The following is a 27614-nucleotide window of genomic DNA, read 5'->3' as shown; positions in this document are numbered from 1 at the left end:
TACACATTCTACGAGGTAGCTTCTCTATCAACAAGTAAAGAAACCATATGAACAAATATTATTTCCTATGTACCCTGGAAGGTTTTCCACAATCTGCTATTTGCTTCATCATGAGGAGATTAGGGGTGGTTTGTATCATTTTTTTTAAAAGATTTTATTTATTTATTTGAGAGGTAGAGTTACAGACAGTGAGAGAGAGAGACAGAGAGAAAGATCTCCCATCCGTTGGTTTACTCCCCAAATGGCTGCAATGGTCAGAGCTGCACCGATCCTAAGCCAGGAACCAGGTGCCCCTCTCCAGTCTCCCACGTGGGTGCAGGGTCCCAAGGACTTGGGCCATCTTCTACGGCTTTTCCAGGCCATAGCAGAGAGCTGGATTGGAAAAGGAGCAGCCGGGACTAGAACCAGCGCCCATATGGGATGCTGGTGCCACAGGTGGAGGATTAACCTACTGCGCCACGGAGCTGGCCCCTGTTTTGTTTTTTGTTTTTTATTTTTTAGATTTATTTGTTTATATATTTGAAAGGCAGAGTTATAGAGAGGCAGAGAGAGAGAAAGATCTTCCATCCGCTGGTTCAATTCTCAAATGGCTGCAACAGCTGGAGCTGGACCCATCTGGAGCCAAGAGCCAGGAGCTTCTTCCAGGTCTCCCAAGTGCGTGCAGAGGCCCATGCACTTGGGCCATCTTCCTTTGCTTTCCCAGGCACATTGGCAGGAAGGTGGATTGGAAGAGGAGCAGCTGGAACTCAAACTGGCACCCATATGGGAATGCCAGCACAGCAGGTGGCAGCTTTACCTGCTGTACCACAGTGCCAGCCCCTATTTTTTTTTTTTTTTTTTTTTTGCTTATCTGCATTTTCTATCCCTTCTGCAATGAGGTTGTTGTTGTTGAATACACAGAGCAGTTCTGGTCTGCAGCTCCCGTCCTGTCAAAAGTCCTCTGACCCAAGGATCCAGGCCCAGCTGGCCCCTGGGACTGTTTTTTGGCAGTAAAACTCCTTTTCCCAAAGAGCTCCCCCACAGAAGCCCACTGTGCAGTGCAAACAGGCAGAGAGGTCTCTGCCTGTGGCTCAGAGACACCCGGCCCTAGGCGTGTGGCCTCAGTCCTCACTCCTTGATCCATAAAATGGGATTGCAACTCTTGCCCCATGGGATGGTTGTGGCAGTTCCTGGCATGCAGCAAATGCCCCCAATTACTGGCAATTATTACTCACCGTTGTGACAAAGTAAATAAAAGCAGAACTGCTCTGGTTAAAAAAGTGCCGTTTCCCTGACCCTCTGCGGAGGAAGCCTTGGGACCCCTGAGCTCCAAAGAACAGCACGTGAAACACGCTGCAGCCGGTAGGAGCCCTGGGCCAGGGTCTGGAGGTCGCGTCGCATGAGATAATATACATACTTTTGTCAATTATAAAAAGAAACTCACGTTACAGACAACACATACATGGATGATGATTTCACCCAGAAATGAGATCGTCTGCTTCACAAAGTTTACTGGTGTGGTGAGGCCAGGGCTTCACATATTTGAAAGGATACGATCTCAGGTTACGTGATGACGAGCAGGCATTGTGGCACAGTGGGTTGACCCATTGCCCAAGACGCCAGCATCCTACATGAGCACCAGTTTGAGTCCCGGCTGCTCCACTCCCGATCTAGCTCCCTGCTGATGACAGCCGTGGAAGATGGCCCAAGTGGGAGACCCAGCTGGAGTTCCAGGCTCCTGGCTTCAACCTGCCCAGCTCCAGCCCTTATGGCCACTTTGGGGATGGAACCAGCAGATGAAGGTCTTTCTCTTTCTCCTTTTTCTGCCTCTCCCTGTCTCTCTGTTATTCTGCCTTTCAAATAAACTTTTTTTTTTTTTGACAGGCAGAGTTAGACAGTGAGAGAGAGAGAGACAGAAAGAAAGGTCTTCCTTCCATTGGTTCACCCCCTAAATGGCCGCTGCACTGATCCAAAGCCAGGAGCCAGGTGCTTCTCCTGCTTTCCCATACAGGTGCAGGGCCCAAGCACGTGGGCCATCCTCCACTGCCTTCCTGGGCCACAGCAGAGAGCTGGACTGGAAGAGGGGCAACCGGGACAGAATTCGGCGCCCCAACCAGGATTAGAACCCAGGGTGCGGCGCCACAGGTGGAGGATTAGCCAAGTGAGCCGCGGCGCCAGCCATTTTTTTAAAAAAAGTTACGTGGTTGGCCTGTGCAATGTGGTCGTGCACCTGTTCGAGCTGGGAGCGCTGACCTGGGTTGGAAGTTCCTGGGGGAATGGAAGCCGGGATGGAGACGCAGGGTGCTGGGCCCAAGGACGGCTTCATTCAAGTCACTCGCAAGGGTGGCCTGTGGGTGAAAAAAACGACAGCGCGGGAGGCCGGGGACGCAGGCTGCATGGACATCGAGGGGCAGAGACCCGTCTCCCTGCCCCTGTCCGGGGACCGACTCCTGAGTGGGAAAGAAGAGACGGGGGAAATTCCGGGCCCAGCTAAGAGATACACACCATCTGGATGAAGAGATTTACGCCTAGCATGGAACATTTGGGACTTCAACTTGACATCACGGAATGTAAGAAACCAAGGACGTCCGTGCTCTGCCCTAAACTGCTGATTTTGTGACCCCTTTCTTCTCGGCTTTCAGGTGGAGGACGCACTGGCCATCATCAGACTGCGTGACCTCTTTCTCAAGTCTCCTGAAGTCACTGATGTTAAGTCCTGAACGGGAGACCACCTGTCCAGGGCAATAGGAACATGAATTTATAAAAATAAACATTTCTTCTGTATAAATTGTAATTAAAGGAATCATTTCAGGAAAACAAAAGTTATGTGGTAGGGCTGGCGCTGTGGTGTCGCAGGTGAAGTCGCCACCTGCAGTGCCGGCATCCCATATGGGCGCCAGTTCGAGTCCCAGAGGCTTCACTTCCACTCCAGCTCTCTGCGATGGCCTGGGAAAGCAGTAGAAGAGGGAGGGCAGTGGAGGATGGCCCAAGTGCTTGGGCCCTTGCACCCGCGTGGGAGACCCGGAAGAAGCTCCTGGCTCCTGGCTTCAGATTGGCACAGCTCCGGCCATTGCGGCCAACTGGGGAGTGAACTAGAGAATGGAAGATCTCTCTCTCTCTCTGCCTCTATTTCTCTCTGTGTGTAACTCAACTTTCAAATAAATAAGCAATTTTTTTTAAAAAAAAGTTATGTGGTTATAAATTGCCTTTCTCCTATATATGTAATGCATGTGGGTCAGATACGTATTCATTTTATTTCAGAATTTCAAAATATTTGTGACAATAGGGGACATTGACGATTCCATCAAATGGTGCACAGAGGCTAAAAATAGAGCAGGTGGTTTGGGGACATGGGGTGAGACCCCACGCACACAGTCACACGTGGGGCGGGCATCCCTCATCAGGAAGTCTGAAATCCAAGTGTTCCAAAATGTGACACTTTCCGAGTGATAACATGACTCCACAAGTGGAAAATGCCACCTCAAGAAGCTTTATTCCATGCACAAAATTATTTAAAAATCCCAAATCTAAAAATAAAAAAATAAGTCCAAAATCCCAAAATCTGCCTTTTAAATAAGTAAATACAGACTTAGAAAATCCCACACATATTTAGTACAGACATAGAAGAGTCCCAGATCTGAACACACTCTCGTCCCTCCGTGTTCCGGATTGGAGACTTGACCTGTCCTGGACTGTGGGTATTAACACTCGCCTGGCTGTTGAACACTTTCCCTGGCTGTTGAACCGAGTTCCGGAGCCTCCTCCAAACCCTGTGTTGGGATGGGAAGGTCTGCTAGGCCCCACCCCAGCGCTTCTCCAGTCCGAGGCTCCAAAAGCAAATGGGATTTTTGTTTTGTTTTATTTGTGCGAATGAGATTTAGCATCTGCAAAGTCCCATGGTGCACTTTAATCAGCTGCCTTTGCTGGGAGTCTCCTGATGGTGTTATTAGCCTTGATGGCCTCCCTTAGGGCTCAGCAACCTACATTGAGGCCCGAGGGGCGGGGCCTCCGACAGCTTCCCAAGGGCATCCCTGGGTTTCTGGTTGCCAGGGAAACCTCAGCTGCTGGAGTGTGATGTCACAAGCCACCAGGCACCCCGCCCCCCGAGCTGGTCCCCACTTTGTGGGCTGAGGGCAAGTGAGAGTGTGAGGGCAGCATGTGTGTGTGTGTATGAGTGTGTGTGTATGAGTGTATGTGTGTGTGTGTGTGTGTGTAGAAGCCGAGATACCTTTTTTCAAAGGACCATCCTTCATTCTCTTATCGTGACCTTCCTATTATTTTCTTCATATTTTTAAAATTTTTCGGTTTTCGTTTTATTTTGAGAGACAGAGACCTTCCACGTGCTAGTTCATTCCCCAAATGCCTGCAACCACCAGGCCTGGGCCAGGCTGCTGCCGGGAGCCTGGAACTCCATTTGGGTCTCCCACGTGGATGGCAGGGGCTCAGACACTCAGCCGTCACCTGCTGCCTCCCAGGGGCACAAGCAGGAAGCCAGATGGGAAGTGGAGCAGCCAAGACTTAAACCAGGGTCTCCAACATGGGAGCAGGCATCCCAAGCAGACACTTACGCCCCTGCACCCAACTCCAGCTTCTTCTTTTTAAAATTTTCATCATTTTTCATTTTAATATGACCTTGGCAGAGGAGCGGGGATAATTTCCCAGCGGGGATAATTTCTGTGGACAATAGTTAGCAATCCTCTTTGCTGCTCCTCTCCTGTCTCTCTGCCCCCATCCTGCCCCTTGCCTGATCTCACTCTGAGTCTGGTGATGGGACGAAAAGATACTGAGGAGGTGCAGGAGCCATGGTAACCATGGGCTCCTGGCATAGTGAGGTCACAGACAAAGGATGTGGTTAGCTTTACCTGGCAAAACTTCACAGAGGAGGCAATGCCTGGTGGTCTGCCAGGTGGCTAGGTGGATGGTGAGGGGTGGGAGGGGGAGGAATGGGGGCAGAGACGTGAGGGAAGGACATGCCAGCCCAGCCATGCTTGGGATGTCTCCATCAGAGAGCCTCGTGCAAGAGGAGCCAAGTCAGACCATGAAGACACAGCAGCCCATGGAGGCCAGGTACCGGCAAGCCTTGGGCGGGAGAGGGGGGCCCTGGAGACCCCGTGAACTCCAGACTTGAGGTTGAAGGCCTCTGCTCAACACACTTGTGATCTGGAATTTTAAATTCCTGCCTGAACACAGGGAGGTGGGTGGGTCAGGAGGGGATGGGCAGGTCGGGCATGCACGGTCCCAGACAAGAAGGGGGCGTCTCCATGGGGAGCTGGCCTTCCCCGACCACAGCGCCAATTCTGCGTGGAGACACCTGGCGCTGGGGAGACCCCTCCCCAGAAATGCGTGCTTTGATGGTATCTGCGCACTCCGCCAGGGTGACCCTGTGCCCCGCCCCAAACACAACGCTGCGAGCAAGGCTCTGGGACTGCAAGTGGTGGGGCTTGAGGGGACTCCTGTTGGTGGAAATATAAGTCGGTTTATTTGTGTTCTGAGTCCCTGTTTCGCCAGGTGGCAGGAATGCCACTGTGGGCAATTTGGAGTGCTCTGCCCAGAACTTCTGTGGCACTAACCAAGGGCCGGGGGTCCTCGGTGTGCTCCCAGCTTGCTGTTGGGACACTCTCTCCTCCCTCTAGGTTCAGGACCTCCCCACTCTTAGCTGCTGTCCAGGCTCCGGCTTTCCTGCAGCTCTGGGGTCTTGCACCTCCCCAGAGCCCTTCCCAGGAAGTGGCACTGGGGCTCTGGGTGTTGACTCCACAGTCTGGCTGGGGGTATTGCCTGCAACCCGAGGCTTAGACAAAGCACAAGCGTCCCCTTTCAGGACCCTCACCAAAGTCTGTATTCTCCCTGTCTACTCTCCCTGGGGAAGGGGTGCTGGGCTGATTCAGTGCTGGTCGCACCCAGTACCCACCCCTCCGTGTCTCTGTGGTTGAATTCATCCGATCTTTTTTGAAACTCAAAAGGCAGGGAAAAGAATATTTTCTTCTGCACTTTCATCACATCTTTCTCTCCAAGGCATCAAGAGACTGCTGCCTGAATGGGGTGGGGGTGGGGGAAGGAAACAGTTCGGAGGTCTTGGTATTTCCTAATGGTTTAAACAAAACAAAATAAGCAAGCCAAGCCCCTCTCACTCTCTGCTGGCCGCTGGCCGGAGGTGGAGCTGCTCTCTGCAGGTGGCCCTGCTGCTCCTCGCCGCCCTGCGGTGGGTGGAACCAGGAAACAGCTGTGAGTCACCCCTGGCCCCCCTGGCTGTCGCGCTGCTGTTTCCTTGGCTGCTGTCCGACTTCCGTCCCCCTGGGGATGATGGAAGGTTGCCAACGGGAAAAGCCGTCGTGCTTTGTGATTGGAGCTAAAAAGGAAGCCGTGTCTCTGGTTCGTCTTTGACATGAGCAAAACATTCCCCTAATCACTAACAAGCATCTTACCCTCTGATTACTGAGCTGTCTCCTGCAAACTAGCAGATGTACTTTCCATCCAACTGCCCGAAACGAGAGCTGGCTTTCTCGAGGATTTAAGTGTTTGTGGTCCCTTGTGCCCTGACAACTTTGAAGATGGGTTTTTGTATGCTGTGTCTCAGTTTTGTCATCTGTGAAGAGGGATGATAGTGATGCCTGCTTCTAAGGATCCCTGGGAGCAGTGGACGAGTGCATTTTGGGAAAGTGCCTACACCAGGGCCTGACCCTGAGGCTTAAATTTTTTTTTTTTGGTAAAGATTTTAGTTATTTATTTGACAGGTGGAGTTACAGACAGTGAGAGAGAGAGGCAGAGAGGAAGATCTTCCTTCTTTTGGTTTACTCCCCAAATGGCCACAACGGCCAGAGCTGTGCCGATCCAAAGCCAGAAGCCAGGTGCTTCTTCCTGGTCTCCCATGTGGGTGCAGGGCCCCAAGCACTTGGGCCATCCTCCACTGCCCTCCCGGGCCACAGCAGAGAGCTGGACTGGAAGAGGAGCAACCGGGACTAGAACCAGCGCCCATATGGGATGCCGGTGCCGCAGGCAGAGGATTAATCCAGTGCACCACAGCACCGGCCCTGGCTTGAATTTTTTTAAAGATTCACTTATTTTGTTTGAAATGCAGAGCAACACAGAGAGAAGGAGAAACAGAGAAAGATCTTCCATCCACTGATTCAATCCTCAAATGGCTACAACAGCCGGGGTTGGGCCAGGAACCCTGAACTCCATCCAGGTCTCCCATACAGGTGCAGGGGCGCTCACACCTGAGCCATCTTCTGCTGCCTTCCCAGGCCCACTGCAGGCGTCTCAAGGGTTGGCCTAACCGACTTTGCCACAACACCTGCCCTGGCTTGAGTTCTTACGTGGCTGAATTGTTGCTGTCTCATATCCCTTTGGGAATTTGAGAAAACTGGTAGCCAATGAGTCAAGTTTTTGTTGTTGTTGTTGTTGTTGTTTTAAACTAAAGGAAAACTACTTGCAGGGAGGAAGTGAGAAATTCGAGAAGGAAAAAGCTGGGAATTACAGATCACAAGAACAAAGCAAGATGATGACCTTTCATCTATAAATAGCAGGGCTGGCAGTCCCTCCGCCATCCCGCTGTTCAGTGAGCCCCTCCTTCCGGTCCCTGGGAGGATAAAGCTCCCACCCCCTCTGTCTCCCGTCACACACAGAGAAGTGACTTGAGAACCATGTGCGTCCACCGAGGGGGAGCTAGGAATGCCGGAGGTGGGGGTGAACCGCGGCTCTGGCCCATCAGTGTTAGCCATGGCCCTACAGCCTTCATCAACCCCAAGCCTGCGAGGCCCTGCTCTGACCACACCACGGCAGGTGCCTCACCATCTCATGCTGTGGACCTCCAGGAAGGAGTGTTCGACCCCCGCCAGCTACTCTGCCAATGGAGGAGCAGAGAAACCTCTCTGTAGGTTTCAGAGACAAACTTTAGGATTCTAGAACTAGAAGCATCCCCAGGAGCCCTGTGCCTCCTGCCTCTGCATTTTAATGAGGCCCAATTTTTTTAATGGTCGTCCTCATCATCACCTCCCGTGTTTCTTTTGAGCATTTATTGCCACACCTGGAGCTTGGCTACATGCTACGGCTCCCCAAGCCAGCCCAACCCACGCCACTCAGATTTCCCCCAAACCCAGACTCAAAGGCCCCTCTTCCAGGAAGGCCCTGTTGCTTGGTGAGGCTGGCCAAGGTCAGCCCTTAGATATTTGTTGGAATCTACAGTGTGTTCTTAAGAAGACATACTGTTGCTGCCATGAAACACCAACTGCTCACGTGAGAAGACTGGGCACCCGGGAAGCAGAGGCAGCCCCAGGGGGGTGACCCCGGACACACAGCCTCCTCCAGCAGCCCCAGGGCCAGAGCCCAGGCCAGTCGCAGCACACCTCCTTGCACTGTTTTCTGGGCCATGGTTCCCCTCGCTCTCTGCTGGGTGGATGGTTGAGTGACTTCATGATGACGGAGCTGAGATGCGGTGCCTCCAGCCCCTTGAATGCAGGGGCAGACCTCACACCACCCCAGGGGTGGACACTGGGGAGTAGATATGAAGGAATTGATGCAGGGAGAAATGATAGAATCGATGAGCCCTACGTTGCCTGATATCAGGCAAAATTGTAGGGGACATAGAGGCGTTTCCCATCCTTCCCTGCCAAAGCCTCGCTCAGTGCTGGGCGCATGAGAGTGACTCGGTAATATTTGCCAAACGAATAAATGGATGTCTTCGTGGTTTAGTGTCACCCTGGTACCTGTCGTGGTGCAGGCAGTGAAAAATACAGGATGTGTTCTGCTAGTGTTGGGCAAACAAATGCGCGAAATTATTAACATTAAGCATCCCACTTAGAAAATGATCCCCAATTTTTTTCTTACCGTCTTCCATTAATATTTACTGGTGATAGATGTTTCTACAACCACACAGCTGTTTACTTCCTTTTTTTTTATTTCTTAGCAAGTTAAAACAAGAACAGCCCACTAGGGAAAAGGCGCTCTGTGTCTAAATCTAGAAACCCCTCCATGTGGGCATCTGGATAGACCACTGAGTCTGCCAGTTCGCCTTTCTGCTGGGGCCAGGGTTACTTGGAGGCGGAGCAGGGGGCCCCGGGAGGCCCAGGCTGCCGGGCAGAGTCCAGCCGTCTCAGCTCTGTGCTCTCAGGGTGCTCACTCTTTCTCTACTTCCAGCATCGTTATCCCATGTCTATATGATTCTACAAGACGCAGAGCAAACACTAGCACAGGTGCTCCTGTGCAGAAAGAGGCCAGGGAACCTGATGAAATACGGTCCCTGGCGATGGCGGACACTTGGACAAGCGGCTTCCTATGAAGTCAGTGTGGGTGGGATTCTCGGGCAGGTTCCTTTGCGGCCTTTATTTTAGCATCCCACCTCTGCTCAGCCTGATCCTCCGCCAAAGAGAGCCGGAAACAGAAACAGGGCCCTAAACCTAGAGGGTGAGAGACCGAGGTTGAGAGAAGAGACTCCTGGCCGAGTGGCCCCTGGGGCTTTCCCGTGGTCCAGGTGCTCCTCCGGGGTGGCCATGCCTGGTTCACCTCCACGTCCGAACACTCTTTCTGTTCCCCACCTCCCGGCAAAGGGTCGGCAGCATCAGCTCTCTTTGGCCAGCTCCCTCGGTAACCTCCTCCTTGCTCTTTCCACCTCTCCTGCCGGGGATGTTGGTTTTATTTGTAAAAAGCTTCGAAGATCTGGAAAGGTGCTGAAATGCAGGGTTTGGGAGTCCTTGCTCTCTACTGCTCCTGTCCACAGGGAAAGGGGCTCCTGTCCACCCCTGCTGTCACCCACCTCTCCCCCAGTGTCAGGCCTGAAGCCACGTGTAAGGGAACATGACTCTGCCCCCAGCAACGCCACCCACCACCTCCACCCTTACCCAGGAAGAGCCCCAGGCTGGGCCAACTCCTAGGGTTCCTCCGGATGAAGACCTGGAGGACCCCGATTTCTGGAACTCTGGAATTCAGCCATGCTTCTCCCTCCTTCAGCTCCTCTCCTACCAGCAACACAATTTCCCTCGGACCCATGTGCAATCTGTACCATTGCTTACAATTAGCTTTCTTCTTTTTTTAAGATTTATTTCACTTATATTTGAAAGACAGTTACAGAGAGAGAGAGAGAGAGAGAGAGAGAGAATCACAGTGGGACTTAATTTAGAGCCACTTAAATGGGTGGGTTGATGAGACTGAATTCCCTCTGTGGTTTCTGAGTGTGCCTCTGAGACTTGGAAGGTTCCCACACAGCTCCTACTTTCCAGTGCAGGTGGGAATTGCTCTACAGGTGGGAGAGGCAGGGAGGGAGGTGATTCAGGCTGAAGACGTTGTCTTCCCCTACCCTTTGAAGAAGGGACGTGATACAGGAATGGCCAGACAGGAGCCCTGGGTAGGTGTGTCAAGGGGCATGCAGGCCTCACATGGGAGTAGCCACAAAAGCTGGGGCACCCTTCCCCTTTGTAGGGGGGGTCTCCTAAGACTTTCCCTCGGTCTCTCTTGCTGGGTGGGACTGATCCCAGCCCAGCCAGCACACACAGGGCCTTCGCTGAAAGCATTTGTGACATACTTAGAAAAGAAAAAAAATAAATAAAAAGCTTGGCAGATCTGTTATTGTATGGAGATTATACCCACAGTCTGGGCGGGGACAGCTCTTGACCACTGTGGGCTCAGAATCCTGCTGGCACCCCTCACCCATGCTGGGTCCTAGTCTTCTGTAGGGTGTGGCTGGTAAGAGATGGGTGATCTTCGGGCATCTCCTGGCTCTAAGCGGGATTTAACAAACAGAGATAAGGGCAAACAGGCTCTCTTGCAAACAGGCTCTCAGGCAGCATAAAAACAGATGGCTAAGTGGGTTTATTCCTTTTCTTTCCATCTGTGTGAGCCCCTGTTGGGTGGTGACTGAGCGCCAGGCACTGGGCCCGTGGGCACTTTCCATACCTCACTCAGCTGATCAACACAGCGGCCCCAGGAGCAGGCGCTCCTGTCTGTATTTATTTGAGAGGTGCAGGGTCAGAGACACAGAGAGCTCCCATCTGCCCGTTCATTCCTCAAATGCCTGCAACAGCTGAGATTGAGCCGGGCGGAAGCCAGGAGCTGGGACTACAATCCACGTCTTTGACATGGGTGGCAGGAACCCACCTGCTTGAGCCATCACTGCTGACTCCCAGGGTTCATCTGAGCAGGCAGCTGGAGCTGGGAGTTGAACCCAGGCACTCTGATGTGAGAAGCCCAGCCCCTTAGCCACCAAGCCAAGCACCCACCCCAGGGGCTGTTTGTTTGTTTGTTTTTGACAGGCAGAGTGGACAGTGAGAGAGAGACAGACAGAGAGAAAGGTCTTCCTTTTCCGTTGGTTCCCCCCCAATGGCTGCTGCAGCTGGTGCGCTGCGCTGATCCGAAGCCAGGAGCCAGGTGCTCTTCCTGGTCTCCCATGCGGGTGCAGGGCCCAAGCACTTGAACCATCCTTCACTGCACTCCCAGGCCACAGTAGAGAGCTGGACTGGAAGAGGAGCAACCAGGACAGAATCCGGTACCCCGACTGGGACTAGAACCCGGGGTGCCAGCGCCACAGGTGGAGGATTAGCCTATTGAGCCACGGTGCCAGCCTGTTTGTTTTTTAAAGATTTATTTATTTGAAAATCAGAGTAACATAAAGAGACGCAATAAGAAAGAGAGAGAGAGAGATCTTCCATCTGCTGTTCATTCCCCAAATGGCTGTAACAACTGGAGCTGGACCAGGCCAAAGCCAGGAGCCCGGAACTCCACTCGGGTCTCCCACAAGGGTGGCAGGGGCCCCCATACTTGGGTCATCCTCTGCTGCCTTCCCATGCACCTGATGTCAACCTTGCACATCCAGAAACCAAAAATCATAGCATTCTTACCCTATGCTCTCCCTCCCCCCACACTCAGCATTAGTGAGAAGTGTTTCCTCCTGGGCCCCTTTGTTCTCATGAGGATGGCCTATTCTGCCCACAAGGTCCTTGCCGCTACATTAAACTACCACTTCCCCCAAGAGACGCTGCTCTGCGAAGCAAGGTGGTGGCGACAGAGCACAGGATCAGGACGCAGGAGACCCGGTTCTAGGCTGGACTCTGCCGCCAACCACGTGTCCCTGGGCAAGTCACCTCCTCCCTGCAGGTCTTGATGTCCTGCTCTGTACAGGCAGGGACAGAAGCAAAGGTCTATAGTGTGCGAAGAGTGAATGGGGCGCAGGTGCATGGAGTGGGGAGCAGAAGGGCGTGCATTCATCTCGAGGGGGTTTTGAAGTGTCTGCAGAGCACTCTGCCTTAAACCAAGGCAGGGGGTGCAGGAATGAAGAGACCCCTGACAGCCAGAGAAGGAGAAGAGCAAGTAAGCCGACAGAGGCGGAAGTGTTGGGAGCACCTGGAAATCGCAGGCGGGAGGGGGTCCAGGAGGACCTCACGGAACCAATGCTAAGAAGGAGCGATGGCCAGGGGGAGCTGGGGGTAGGGGGATGGGCAGCGAGGGCCACAGGCAGGAGGGCAGAGCAGGGAGGTGGCAGCACTGGCACTTACACAAGTGCAAGGGGAGGTGGGCTGGAAGGGTCCTCCGGGGCTCAGAGCAGGGGAGAGGGTCTGTCCCCAAGGGTCCGCCAGGTTTGTGGGTGATCAGTGACTGGTGAGGACTGGTTAGAGCTGCCCCAGCTAGACTCCTGGGGAGGTCGCCCTCCCCGCTCCCCATCCTGGAAGTGGCTCACCAGACACTGCTTCCTACTTGGGAGCTCGAGGGTGAAAACTGGGCTCTGGCGGCTGTCGCAGAGGGCCTTGGCTGCTATGGGGTTAAGGAAACTGGGACGCTGGCTCCCTGCCAGATGTGGTTCTCCAAACTGTAGCCTGAGTGCTCAAAGTATTCCGGCCCCAGTGGCTGGGCCAAAGACAGGGAAAGACCAGGCAGCCTGGGCTCAGGATGCAGGGCCCTCTCTCCCAGGTCACATCCCTTCGAGGCCAGGGGCAAGCATCCAATAAAGGCTGAAACTTTCTAACCTATGAGACTGACAGCTTTGTGAGGGCAAAGACGGCTCTCCTGCCATCTTTGTAGTTCTCCTAACCTTTGGCTCCAGCTTTGAAGTGACGGGTTCAAGCCCCAGCTGGGCTGCCTCCTGCTCTAAGACCTGGCCAAGCCACTCATCAGAGTCTCTGCCTGGGGAGAACAGAGTGTGACCGGGTGAGTGGGCCCCCCTACCCCGCCACCAGCCTTGGGAATGGAGCTCTTGCCCCTGGGATCTGTGGATGGATGAGGAAGTGGACGTGGAGGGGCAGAGTTCCCTTTTCTGGACTCCTGCTTTCTGATCTGTCAACAAAGGGGCCTGCTTACTTCTCTTTGCTGCTTCTACCTGGAGTGGCTCTGTGACCAGTGCTTCCTGTAGGAGGAGTCTCCTGGTCCCTGGGTTTCCAGGAAACTCCTTTTCCCTGGGAGCCACAAAGGAGGTGGGAAGCTGGCAACTCTTGGAGAGACATACAGCAAAGGATCGTGGATTCTTCCACGGCTGGGCCTCCAGGGTGGCCCAGGAGCCTCCCAAACTGGGGGCACAATGTTGTCTGTCTGTTTCCTGGGGAGAAGTCTGTATTCATGGCCATTTTAATTCATAGCATCACTTATCCTAAAGGGGCCTTGAGGGTGTGTGCTGGGTATCTGGTTCTCAACACAGTAAAGATATTTGCGGAGTGAAAGACATGAACATTTGTGAGTTGACGTCATCCCCAGGGCGTGTTGCGTCCAAAGTATGAAATGGATCGGAATTTAAGGTGACCAAGTTCAGTTCTGTGGCAGACCCCAATGACTGGGGTTACAACACCCTGCTGTTTGTAAAACTATGCGAGTGCCAGTACTTCTCCATATTCGTCGTGTCACTTAGTTCCTCCAAGAGCCGAGGCCATACACCGTTCTGTAAACCACAAGATGGATTGGAATGAATTGTATTTGTGGCATCTCTGAGGCTCTCCTAATGATTCCCCCAAGGAACTGGAAACTGGGGTTTGGAGACACATCCCCCACTGGTGGAACAAAGATCCGGGGGGATGCCTTCTATAGCAGGAGGCCCAGGAACTCCTCAAAGCCAGAGGGTCCTTTGGCCCTGTAGGCCCCTGGGTGCCACCGTCTGGGAGACTACAAATGTCTGCCCTGGAAAGGCCAGCACGCCCTTCTCAGTCCACGTGGGCCCTTAGGACTCTGGCGTACGATGGCGCTCTGAATTACTGTCACGTGTTGTCTAAGGTTTTTGCTACTAAAGCCACAGGGCCACATGCAATAAATCACATCGCTCCAACATTCACAGCAGTAGTCTTCCACCCACTCCTGCCACCTTGGAAGCAGTCTCTTGTCCCACCGGGGACTTCAGTTCTTTGGGTGTTTCGTTCTACCTTAGTGGGTGTCTGTGGCCTCCCATTGTGAAACACGGGGCTCCAACTTGCTCGCTTTGCCTCCCCGCCGCGAGTCCCCTCGATATTCTGCAGTTGTAGCATTGCCTTTACTTGTCTATTGGTTACCACTGTCAACAGAAATACTTAAAACTGTATTTCTTGTCCATGAACCTGACATCCATACTCTTAATTCTTCACTTAGTAAGGCAAAACCTTTAAAGGATTTTTATTTGTTTATTTTAAAGTCAGAGTTACAGAGAGAGAGAGGATCTTCCATCCACGGGTTCACCCTCAGATGACTGCAACAGCCAGGACGGGCCAGGCCAAAGCCAGGAGCCAGGAGCTTCTTCCAGGTCTCACACATGGGTAGTAGGAGCCCAAGCACTTGGAGCCACCCTCTGCTCTTTTTCCCAGGCCATCAGCAGGCAGCTGAATTGGAAGTGGAGCAGCCAGGACACAAGTTGGCTCCCCTATGAGATGCTGGCATCTTAAATGGTGGGTTGTTTTTTTTTTGTTTGTTTGTTTGTTTTCTTTTTTTTTTTTTTTAAGATTTATTTATTTATGGGGCTGGTGCTGTGGCGCAGTGGGTTAAAGCCTTGGCCTGAAGCACCAGCATCCCATATGGACACCGGTTTGTGTCCCAGTTGCTCTACTTCCAATCCAGCTCTCTGCTATGGCCTGAAAAAGCAGTACAAGGTGGCCCAGGTTCTTGGGCCCCTGCACCCATATGGGAGACCCGGAAGAAGATCCTGGCTCCTGGCTTCAGATCAGCACAGCTCCAGCTGTTGTGGCCATCTGGGGAGTGTACCAATGGAAGGAAGACCTTTCTCTCTGTCTCTCCCTCTCACTGTCTGTAACTCTACCTCTCAAATAAATAAATACAATCTTAAAAACAAACAAACAAACAAAAAACCAAAACCAAAACCTGTTCTCCTGTGTCTTTTACTGGCTGTCTTTAGTGTGATGCTGAATGTTGGAAAAAAAAAATATTTATTTGAAAGTCAGAATTACATAGAGAGAGAAGGAGAGAGGCAGAGAGAGAGAGAGAGAGAGGTCTTCCATCTGTTGGTTCACTGCCCAGTTTGCCGCAACGGCTGGAGCTGCACCAATCTGAAGCCAGGAGCCAGGAGCTTCTTCTGGGTCTGCCACGTGTGTGCAGGGGCCCAAAGACTTGGGCCATCTACTGCTTTCCCAGGCCACAGCAGAGAGCTGGATTGGAAGTGGAGCAGCCGGGACTCAAACCGACGCCCATACGGGATGCCAGCATTGCAGGTGGCAGCTTTACCAGTGCTTCTCTGCTGTCTTTCGCATTTTGCGTCCTCACAATGCCTGTGAGCTGGGGCCTTGGCTCATGCATTATGTCCGCATGCAGGGCAGGAAGCTGGGAAGGGCTGGCCCTGGCCAGGTCTGGCCAATGGCCTCGGGACGCTGAGCTTGCAGAAGCTCTCTGGAGAGTTTGTCTTTTCCCAGAACTGGGTCACGAGCCACAGCTATAAGGAAGGGGACCTCGGAAACAGAGACTCTGGCACCAGAGAAGGAATCCATCCTGTGTCACCACTTAGGATGGGCACACAGGCAGCCCCCTAAACAAAATTGGGCTTGTAGGAGGAAGGATGAAGCCGGGGAAGATCTTAGGGGTCGGGAACTAACTGTGTCTGCCCACTGTGGAACAGGTGCACCTGTGTGAGCAGAGCTAAGAAGCCCCCCTCTCTGCCCCCAGAGTCCCTGACGAGGCCTTGATGTGAGCATGAGTTACCTGGTTTGCAAGCTGCTCAACGTCTCTCTCCTCTCAGGACCCAACTCCATAAAGGAGGGATCACATTGGTCATCTGGGAATCTCCAGGGCCTGGCAAAGAAACCGATGTAGACAGGGCCTTTGATGCCTATGGATGAGGCAAGGGAAGGAGGGAGGGAGGAGAGAGAGCAGGGAGCAAGTGCACTGCTTCTCTGGGCTGGTCCTCCCGGCTCCTGAGGATGATGTCTGTGTGGATAGGGAGTCTGCGGGGTCTGTACAGCACAGCGTAAACTGGACCTCATGGAACACTCAGACGCACAAGGGAAACGTGGCTTCTCTGGTGTTCTGGCGTCTGGTGATCCCGCAGTCTGTAGAGAGGTGACAAAGGAAAGAAGGTGAGGAAGAACTGCATCTGTGAAGAGAAAACAGGGGCCCTGGCCCTAATTCCTGATTCCACAGCCCCTCTGAGCCGTACCGCTTCTCCTCCCCAAGACGGAGCGTGGCACTGGGGGCCACTGCATCCTGGAGGTGACACAGCAGGTGCTCTGATCCACGCAGTGAGGTTGAGCATGTCCTTGGCTCTGCCTTGGCACTGGCAACTGCCAGAGTGTGACAGGAGGTGGGGGAGAGCCACGGTGGCCTCCGTCTGCACCCAGCCCAGGCTTCTGCCACTCAGCAGGCTCTGTGCAGCTCCCTGTGTCCCCTCGCTGGGGCACGGGGTAGCCTCTCAGTCCCTGATGCCATTCCTTGAAGAGCCAAGGCATTCTGCCTCAGACAAGCTTCTGTGGCTGCCCTTGACACCACGTCTCCCCACGTCTCCTAAGTCCAGCTGAAAACAGCGCCAGAGCAGAGGGTAAGGTTCTCGCAGGGGCTGGCAGCCTGCCCTAGGCCCAGAGTCGCTGTGTCCCTAGGCCCCGCCACACCCAGCAGGGTGGGGCAGAGTCCCCAAGGGCGGGGAACAAGAGGGGCCCAGGCTCCTCAGCCCGCGCCAAGGTCTCTTCTTCAGTCCTTTGAGAAGCCCAGAACAGGCTTTTCACTGCAAAATGGTGTGCCCGCCCAACACCAGCCCAAACGTGAATGACACAGGGACCTCACGTGGACGGAACAGCAGGGGGTGAGGCAGTAGTGGCAGGAGGCGGCCAGGCCCCAGCAGTGGGACTTCACGTCCCCTTCAGTGGTCTCAGTGGCAAATGCAGAGTCTCAGAGGAGAAACAGGCTGCCTAGCGGGGGTCCAGACCACGGTGAGGGCAGCTCAAGGCACCAAGACGGCTTCCAGCGGCCACTCACGTGGGAGAGGATGCTGTGGGGGCAGGGTTTTTATTATTATTATTATTTTATTATTTTATTTATTTTAAAATTCATTTGCATTTTGTTTGCAAGGCAGAGAAGTGGATGGCAGACAGACAGACACAGAGAGATCGTCCCTCCTCTGATTCACTCCCCAAATGCCCACAGCATTGCTAGACCTGAGTCTGGGGCAGTCTACAGAAGGAACAATGACTTCCAGGCCAGGAAGCCACCTTTCAAACTGTCCGCTCTAATGGAGACCCAAATAATGGATGGGATAGGAGCTACCTCATTATACACAGGTATGAGAACTGTGTAGTACAAAAAATATTGTGGGGGCTGGTGCTGTGGCATAGCAGGTAAAGTTGCCACCTGCAGCGCCGGCATCCCATGTGGGTGCTGGTTCAAGTCCCAGCTGTTCCCTTCCAATCTAGCTCTCTGCTATGGCCTGGGAAAGCAGTAGAAGATGGCCCAAGTGCTTGGGCCCCTGCACCCATGTGGGAGACTGGGAGGAAGCTCCAGGCTCCTGGCTTCAGATTGGCACAGCTCTGGCCATTGCAGCCATTTAGGAAGTGAATCAGCAGATGGAAGACCTCTCTCTCTTTCTCTTTCCCTATCTCTCTCTCTCTCTCTTTCTCTGCCTTTCTGTAATTCTGCCTTTCAAATCAAATCAATCAATCAATAAATATTTTTTTAAAAAATCAATAAAGGATGCAGGGCTTTTGTTCTCAGTACTGGAAAAGCTTGGGAAACAGATCAGATGATGGCTGGAGAAGTGGTGATCTGGGTGGCTGAGTCCCCCGGCTGTTAGGAAATTCACCACTAATGATTGGAGCTAATAGGCTCTGAGATCTTGGTTCTGTTGGATGTCAGAATGAATGTCATTTCTGTGATCTTATGACATGATGATGTTTCCTCCAGCCACCCCAATCCTAGTTACATACGCTAGAGAAGTGAAAATGTCACCCATACAAAAAAAGCGGACACATTCACCGCAGCTGTGTTCATTATAACCGAAAGCTGGGAATGACCGAATGACGATGAGTGTGCCAGTATCACATGGTTACAGACATGCAGTGAAATGTTACCCACGAATGAAATAATGAAGGGCCTGATACATGCTACCACGTGGAGGGACTTTGACAATATTACGCGAAGTGAAAGAAGCCAGGCCCAAAAGATGGCATGCTGTGTGACTTCACCTCTTCGAGATGTCCAGAATAGGCAAATGACACAGGCGGCAAGCAGGTGCATGGTTGCCTAGGACTGGGCAATAGGAAAATGAGGCTAGTGTATATGGAGTTGTTTGGGTATGACAAATTTATTTAAAAAAAAATAGATTGTGATGACCATGGCACAATTCTGTGAATTTACTAAAACCTCTGGAAGCATAACCTTTAAACGGGTGGATTGTAGGTTGTGTAAATGATACCTCAATAAAACTATTACTACAAAACACAGCAGGCTGAGGAGGCCTCCATGGCTGACTAGATGTAGGGAAAGTCAGGTTCAAGGGTATTTCTGAATCCGTTCTTCTATGTGTATAATTCCCCAAGCATTACAGTGCTCTAGTTTTTTTTAATGGTTATTGAAATAGCATTCCAAAGATGAAAACATATGCATTGAATTAAATGAAACAAAATGCAAAAATCTGAGTTACAAAAATCTGCATGTGTTTTATAACCAATGCTGAGCAGCTGAAATTGCATTTGACAGAGAATTTATTCAGAGAGATGCAGAGAGCAAATGACCCTTCTTGAGTTACATTAATGTAATCTTTTTAAACAGCTTTATTGAGCTGTAATTCACATGTTAGGCATTGCATCCAGTTAGAGAGTACAAGTCAATAGGTTTTAGCATCTTCACTGTGGTGCAACCATCACCACAACCAATTTTAGGACATTTTATTCACTCTCCCAAGGAAACCCAGACCCTCTAGTAGTCACCCCTGGTCTCCCACTCATCCACCCAGCCCTAGGAGACCACCAGATTCCAGATTTTCCTGCTCTGGACCTCTCATGTAAACACATTCATACCACAAGTGATCTTTTGCAACTGGCTTTTTTCCCTAACATAATGTTTTCAGGGTTTAGCCGCATGGTAGGATGTATCAGAACTTTGTTACCTTTGGTTGACGCCCAATATTCCATTGTATGGATAGACCCCAATCCATGCGTCATTTGGATCACACCCTCTTTTTGGTTACTATGAATAGCATGTGTATGAACAGTCAAGCACAAATGTTTATGTGGCTAGATGTTGTCAATTTCCTTAGCAGACACAAGAATAGCTCAACAAGAAGCTCAAGCAAAATGCCATTTTAAAAAAAAAAAAACTTAGGTTGGTGCAAAAAAAAATGAAATCCATTTACAGTTTTTTCATAATGCACATTTTCCCATGAGCTCTTTGAAAACCCCTTGCATGCATGGACTTCAAACTTCTTGCACACCAAAATACACTTTTGCTTCCAGTTTTCATGAACTTATTGATGTTGCCTCTTCCTTAGGAGTGGAATGGCTGGGTCAGATGGCAGCTGCCAAGCTGCTTTCCAGAGTGTCTGCAGTGTTTCACACTCCCGCCGGTCATGTATGGGGTGCGAAGTCCTCGCTTCTTGTCAACACTTGTTATTATCTGTCGTTTCGTTTATGGCCGGCTCAGTGAGTACGACATGGTGTCTCATGGCGGTTTTGCTGGACATTTCCCTGATGGCTGTTGATGCCAGCATCTTTGTGTCCTGTTGGCTTTTGGATTCTCTCTCCGCTCTACCTCTCTCTCTGGCTCCTGACAGGTTTACATACCTCCTAACGGATCTTTCCACCTGTCATTCCACCTGCTAACATGCAATTGCAGACCACACCACTTTCTGCCTAAAACCTGGCTGCCCCCAGGACAGAGCCTGCACTTCTGAGTGCGACATTCCAGACCCCTCACAGGCTATCTCCAACCTATCTTTTAAAAAAATTTATTTTTTGAAAGGTAGAGAGAGATGGCACCCATCCCCACTGGTTTACTCTCTAAATTCTGCAATGCCCAGGGCTGGGCTGAGGCCAGGCACTGAATTCAGATCACCGATGTGGATGGCAGGGAGCTGAAGTCAAGAGCTGGAGGCAGGCATCAAACTCAGGCACTCCAACACGAGACAAGGGGGTCTTCATTGCTAGGCCGAATGCCTGCTCCCCAGGGTTTCAGTGGCTTCGCTCTCTGGCCCCTTTAGGGCAGCTGTCCTGTGTGCTCCCTCTGTTTGCAATCCCTTCTGTGAAGTACCCACCTGGTCGGTACCTACTTACCCTTTCCTTTTTTCTTTTCCATTTTATTTATTTATTTGAAAGGCAGAGTTACAGAGGGGCAGAGGCAGAGAGAGAGAGAGAGAGAGAGGAGAGAGAGAGGTCTTTCATCAGCTGGTTTACTCCCCAGATGGCTACAATGGCTGGAGTTGGGCTGATCTGAAGCCAGGAGCCAGGAGCTTCCTCTGGGTCTCCCAAACCGGTGCAGGGGCCCAAGCACTTGGGCCATCTTCCACTGCTTTCCCAGGCCATAGCAGAGAGCTGGATCGGAAGAGGAGTGGCCAGGATTAGAACCGGGGCCCATATGGGATGCGAGCACTGCAGGTGGCAGCTCTACCCACTACACCACAGCACCAGCCCCTACTTATCCTTTCAAACCTAGCTCAGGGCCAGTGTTTGTTGCAGCAGGTAAGAAGCCACTTGGGGTACCAGCATCCCATGTTAGGGCCGTTCCTGGCTCTTTTCCCGACTCCAGCTTCCTGCTGACATACACTGAAGTAGGCAGCAGTGATAGCTCAATAACTGGGTTCCTGACACCCATGTGAGGGTCCAGGTCAAGTTCCAGGCTCCTGCCTTCCACCTGCCCCAGCCCCGGCTGTCCAGGGCATTTGGGGAATGAACTAGCAAACAGGAGTTCTTGGTCTATCCCTTTCCCTATTTCTCTGTCTCACACTGCCTCTCAAATAAATGATTTAAAAATTGTTTTAAAGATTGATTGATTGATTTGAGAGGCAGAGTTACAGACAGACAGAGGGAGGGAGAGACAGAGAGAGAGGTCTTCCATCTGCTGGTTCACCCCCTAAATGGCCACGACGGCCAGAGCTGAGCCCATCCAAAGCCAGGAGTCGGGAGCTTCCTCCAGGTCTCCCATGTGGGTGCAGGGGCCAAGCAGTTGGGCCATCTTCCCCTGGTTCCCCAGGCCATAGCAGAGAGCTGGACTGGAAGAGGAGCAGCTGGGACATGAATTGTAACCCATATGGGATGCTGATGCCGCAGGCAGAGGCTTAACCTACTATGCCACAGCTCTGGCCCCTCCCTTTATTTATTTATTTATTTTTAAAACCCTAGCTCAAATAGAATCTTCCAAGTGAGGTGTGCCTCTTCCCACCTCGAGACCAGGGTCCAGGCCCCACACCTCCAGGGGGAATCACTCTCCCAGTATCTATGTCAGGGCAAAAACACATAGGCACCCAGGTTTCCATGTTACATGAGCTGAGTGACTTTTACATTTTTGAGTGGTTGGAGGTTAATTAAAAGCAGTATATTTCACTGCATATACTTTTTTTTTTTTTTTTGACAGGCAGAGTGGACAGTGAGAGAGAGAGACAGAGAGAAAGGTCTTCCTTTGCCGTTGGTTCACCCTCCAATGGCCGCTGCGGCGGGCGCGCTGCGGCCGGCGCACCGCGCTGATCCGATGGCAGGAGCCAGGAGCCAGGAGCCAGGTGCTTTTCCTGGTCTCCCATGGGGTGCAGGGCCCAAGCACCTGGGCCATCCTCCACTGCACTCCCTGGCCACAGCAGAGAGCTGGCCTGGAAGAGGGGCAACCGGGACAGAATCCGGCGCCCCAACCAGGACTAGAACCCGGTGGTGTGCCGGCTCCACAAGGCGGAGGATTAGCCTAGTGAGCCGCGGCGCCGGCCCACTGCATATACTTTCAGCATGCATAAATAAAACCGCATTGGCATGAACATGCTTATTTGTTTATATATTTTATCTCGCTGTTTTTGTACCATGGGGAGCAGAGTTGAGTGACTGCAACAGAGATAGAACAGCCCACGGAGCATAAAGTATTTACCTTCTGGCCCTGAGAAAGTTTGCCAGACTCGGCCTATGTGAACAGTGTCCTGGAGTTGGAAAGAGGTTGTACACTCCAGCAGCCCTGCCTGCAGCCTTCCCGGGAACTCTCTTAAGCCTTTATCCTATGGGGTGATAATCTGTCTTGTTCCCACACAGACCTTGGGCACCAAACCCTGGGACCGTTCGCCTTTGCATCCTTAGGAGGTAACCCGGGGTCTAGCAGAGAGAAGGATCTCTTGTGAAAGGCAAAAAGACAGCAAGATCTACTGCCCACCGGTTTACTCCCCCAAATGCCTACAACAGCCAGGACTGGGCCAGGCCACAGCCAGGAGACCCTAACTCTGTGGGGGTCTCCCACATGGCAGTCAGGGACCCAAGTACTTGAGTCATGACCTGCTGCCTCCCAGGGTGCACATTAGCAGGAAGCTGGATTCGAAGTGGAGAAGCCGGGACTTTGGGCACTCTGATAGTGGGGTACAGGCACCCCGAGTGGCAGCTTCACTGCTGCACCAGAAGTCTGCTCCCCTCATAAGTATCAGTGTCACTGCATTGAATTAACTATCTCCCGGCCACCAGAGATGAACTAAGTAAACACTGTAAATGGTTCAGGATTAAGATAACAGAAGTAAAAATGATGGTAGGGGCTGGCACTGTGGCATAGTGGGTTAAAGCTCTGGCCTGCTGTGCTGGCATCCCATATGGGCACCGGTTCAAATTCTGGCCGCTCCACTTCTGATCCAGCTCCCTGCTAATGCACTTGGGAAAGCAGTTGAATATGACCCAAGTCCTTGGGCCCCTGCACCCACTTGAGGGACCCGGAGGAAGCTTCTGGCTCCTAGCTTCGGATTGGCTCAGCTCTGGCTGTTGTGGCTACTTGAGAAGTGAGCCAGTGGATGGATAACCTCTCTCTATCTCTACCTCTCTCTCTCTTTTTTTTTTTTCATTCATTCATTTAGCAAACATTTATTGAGCACAAACTATGGGCCAGGCACTCTTCTGGGTGTTGAGAATATAGCAGTAAGCAAAACAGACAAGATCCCATGTCCTGATGGGACCACATTCCAGAGGGGGAGACAGACAATAAACAAAATAAATAAGCATATTACTGTTAGGTAGTGCTGCTAAGTGGTATAACAGGAAGGTGTCGGTGTTGTGGCATAATGGGTAAAGCCACCGCCTGCAGTTGCTTCATCCCATGTAGGAGCGGTTCAAGTTCCTGTCACTCCACCTGCAATCCAGCTCCCTGATAAAGCACCTGGGAAGGCAGAGGCAGGCGGCCCAAGTCCTTGGGACCCTGCACCCATGTGGGAGATACAGATGGGGCTCCTGGCTCCTGGCTTCTGCCTGGCCCAACCCTTGCCATTATGGCCATTCGGGGAGAGAACCAGTGGATGGAAGCTATCTCTCTCTCCCCCCTACTCCCCTACCCCCCCCCCTCTGTAACTCTGCCTTTCAAATGATCTTTAAATCTTAAAAAAAAAATAAAAATAAAAAAAATAAAGAGGGCCGGCACCGTGGCTCACTAGGTTAATCCTCTGCCTGCGGCACTGACATCCCATATGGGCACCGGGTTCTAGTCCTGGTTGCTCCTCTCCCAGTCCAGCTCTCTGCTGTGGCCCGGGAAGGCAGTGGAGGATGGCCCAAGTGCTTGGGCCCTGCACCTGCATGGGAGACTGGGGGGAAGCACCTGGCTCCTGGCTTCGGATTGGCGTAGCTCCGGCTGTGGCGACCATTTGGAGGGTGAACCAACAGAAGGAAGACCTTTCTTTCTGTCTCTCTCTCTCTCTCACTGTCTAACTCTATCTGTCAAATAAATAAATAAATAAAAAGGAGGCGGAGGAGGAGCAAGGGACTTAGGGATGAGGTGAGAGCTATGATTTTAGAAGAGGCCACGGGGAGACCCTGAGAAGATGAACAGACCTCGAGGGAGTGAGGAAGCCACTCCTACAAGCACCTGGAGGGCGCAGCGTTCTGGGCAAGGCTCAGAGGCCAGTGCGGTCCCAGTGTGCTTAGGGAGCCCAGGGTGGCCAGACCCAGGGAGTGAGGGGCAGAAAGGAAAAGACTGAGAAGTAAAGTTGTTGGACAGAAAAGTGGTATTATCAGGTGGGCATTAGGTGCAGCGGTTAAGACCCTACTTGGGGAGGGAGACCCCAAAAGGAATTCCAGACCCCTGGCTTCCAGTCCTGGTGGTTGCAATCATTTGGGGAGTGAACCAGTGGATGGAAGATTCTCTCCCTGTTTTAGGCAGAATGAGAGAGGGAGAGAGAGAGAAAGGGAAAGAGTCTACCTCTCTTTGTAACTCTTTCAAATAAATAAATCTTAAAAAAAAAAAAATGATGCTGCCAGCCAACTTCTAGAGCTGTAGTTTCTGACTTTATTAAAAGCTGCCACCTTCCAACATCATTCACGTGAGTTGAGCGTCTCTTCTCCCAAAGGAGTGCTAGTTGGCACCTTTCACTGAGTCAGACGAAGCCCTCGGCAGTTGGTGTAGGACCCTGGAGATGTCGGAGCGGCCCTCAAGTGACAACCCCAGGAGTGCAGAGCTGGAGTGGAGAGCCAAGGCTCTGGAACCCGGCTTCAGCTAGGACAGGTTGGCGTCGTGAGCTTCACCTGGCTTCGTCGCTGAGTTCTCGGTGAGGACGAAGCCTGGGCTCACTCAGAAGAAAGCCGGTAGTGAAGAACTCTGAGGCTGTTACATTCTAGAAATACTGCTGGGTTGCAGCAACTGGCACCAGCCAATACTGGGCTCTTGCTCTGCGCTGGGTGCCATGAAGACAGGACATCTGCTTCTCTCACCCCATTTAGTCCTTGACAAAGCTTGCTTCACGTGGGAGCACAGGCCCAGAGAGGTGACGTCACTTGTCCTCACGTGCCCTGGTGGGACCTGTCCTCAAGTCTGGGCCCCATGGACCCCCACCTGGACCTCTCCACTCACCGAGGGCTGGGCGTTTGGCTGAGCGGTTAAGATGCTGCCTGGGGGCCAGCACCATGGCTCACTAGGCTAATCCTCCACCTAGTGGCGCCGGCACACCGGGTTTTAGTCCCAGTTGGGGTGCCGGATTCTGTCCTGGTTGCCCCTCTTCCAGGCCAGCTCTCTGCTGTGGCCCGGGAGTGCAGTGGAGGATGGCCCAAGTGCTTGGGCCCTGCACCCCATGGCAGACCGGGAGAAGCACCTGGCTCCTGCCATCGGATCAGCGTGGTGCACCGGCCACAGCACGCCGGCCGCGGCGGCCATTGGAGGGTGAACCAACGGCAAAAGGAAGACCTTTCTCTCTGTCTCTCTCTCACTGTCCACTCGCCTGTTAAAAAAAAAAAAAAAAAAAAAAAAGATGCTGCCTGGGTCGAGCCCATCCTAAATCGGAATGCCTGGGCTGGAGCCTCGGCTTCCTGCTAATATACACCCGGGAAGCTTTGCTGACCTGGTGATGTGCTGAGGCTGGGGCTCTGCTGTGCACTGGCAAGGGAGACCTGGATGGAGTTCTGGGTTCCTGGCCTTGGCCTGGCCCAGCCCTGGCACACAGACAGGGAGTTCCCCTGTGTGCCAGGCACCGTTCCAAGTAGTATCACCTGTATGGTCTCCAGCAGGAATAGGGATCAGTCCCAGTTTGTTGATGAGGAAGCTGAACACAGAGAGGTTAAGTAATCTGCCTGAGGTCCCACAGCCAGTACATGGCAGAGTTAGAATTTGAAGCCCGGCATCTGAGTTGAGAAAGTGTAAAGAGTTTGACTAATCTGTTCTTCACCTCTGCTGAACACCTCTCGTTTTTTCATCTCTGCACTTGTTCCCTCTTCCTAACATGCTCTCACCTTTGCCTGAGTAGCTCTACTCTTTCTTCAGCTCTCAGTGAAAAATCGCCTCCTCTGGGAAACCTTCTGGGATTCCCTGCTCAGCTATCTGTCAGTCCACAGTGCCCCGTTCTTCCCCTCCACGTCACTTACCACTCTGGATTGGAGCCGTCTGCTGGCCTGCCTCCCTCCCTGGACGAGGCTTTGTGGAGCCAGGGAATGAGCTTGTCAGCTTGTGTGAACTGTGTGCTCACTCTCACGCTCCACCCAAACCAGGTACTTCATGCAAATGTATGGAATGAGCAGGTTCGGTAATGAACTTCTCTGCCAAACCTCTCCTATGGATCAGCCCATAGAACAAAACGCAAATCAGGCTTTTATGCGACTTGTGAGATCTGTGTGCACGAGGGAGGGGGACAAAGAGAGCGGCAGAGGGAGCAGGAGTCCTCGCATTGTCGGTGGCACTCACACACCTGCTCTCTCCCCACTCCCACCCATTGCCACTGAACACTGTAGCCCTGGCCTGTGTCACTGTCCCCCAAGCTGGCACCCACTGCACCCAGGCGTGCTTAGTCAAAGGTGCTTTGCTGAGAGCCAGGAAGCAGCGCAGGCGCTTGCCCCTCGGTGTTAGGACCACTGTGCAGTGACCGGCTGTGGCAGGATAGCCTGGCCGAAACAGAACAGAATGGGTGCAGTGGCTGTCAACAGCTTGTGCTTCTAGAAGGATCAGGACATCCGGGAGCCGGGGGTGTCCCTGGCAGGCTGAAGGACTGGATGGGAGGGAGAATCCCTTGGTTGCGCAGATTTTGAATACACTGGGATTTTGTTTATCTATTTTGCTATGGGCAGGTAGTATCTTTTGAAACATAATTGAAATGTTAGGCGTTTTTTCTTTTTTTTTTTTAAGTGAAAGTAAGTCATCAGATAGTTGCAGACTTCCTCATTGGCTTGGGGCTTCCTGGCTGATGGCCCGGGGCACAGTTCAGCGAGTCGGCAAATTGGACGGAGCAGGCTGTCAGCCCTGTGCCTCCTGACACTGCAGATTCTACCGCCTTTGGGATTTCAGGCCGTCTCAACTTTCCCCCAGTGACTCACGGAAGCGAGTCTCCCGGGGCAACCCGCAGGCATTACTAGGGCACAAAGTGGCACCTTCAAGCCCCAGGTCTGGCCGATTGTGCCACCTAGAATGATGGAGCAAGAACCTGGGTGGGGACATGGCATGGGGGGAGGGGCGGGGGAGCCTCTCATCTTCTTTTTTTTTTTTTTTTTTTTTTTTTTTTTTTAAGATTTTATTGGCTGGTGCTGTGGCTCACTAGGCTAATCCTCCACCTGCGGTGCCGGCACCCCAGGTTCTAGTCCCGGTTGGGGTGCCGGATTCTGTCCCGGTTGCTCCTCTTCCAGTCCAGCTCTCTGCTGTAGCCC

At 52.4% G+C, this 27614-nt stretch overlaps 1 protein-coding gene and 1 pseudogene across 1 annotated transcript in view; both read left to right on the top strand.

Moving 5' to 3' along the window:
* The first annotated feature begins 2267 nt into the window (after nucleotides 1-2267).
* Nucleotides 2268-3252, top strand: LOC138846685 (RNA-binding protein PNO1 pseudogene; annotated as a pseudogene).
* A 911-nt stretch (nucleotides 3253-4163) lies between these two features.
* SIAH1 (siah E3 ubiquitin protein ligase 1) overlaps nucleotides 4164-27614 on the top strand; it is an 82235-nt gene continuing 58784 nt past the window's right edge. The window contains exon 1 of the mRNA XM_008275063.4: nucleotides 4164-5046. The gene's annotated coding sequence lies outside the window, so the exon portion shown is untranslated. The remainder of the gene's footprint in view (nucleotides 5047-27614) is intronic.

Source organism: Oryctolagus cuniculus, chromosome 18 (assembly GCF_964237555.1).
Source record: "Oryctolagus cuniculus chromosome 18, mOryCun1.1, whole genome shotgun sequence".
NCBI lineage: Eukaryota > Metazoa > Chordata > Mammalia > Lagomorpha > Leporidae > Oryctolagus > Oryctolagus cuniculus.
This window is presented reverse-complemented; position numbering and strand designations above follow the sequence as displayed.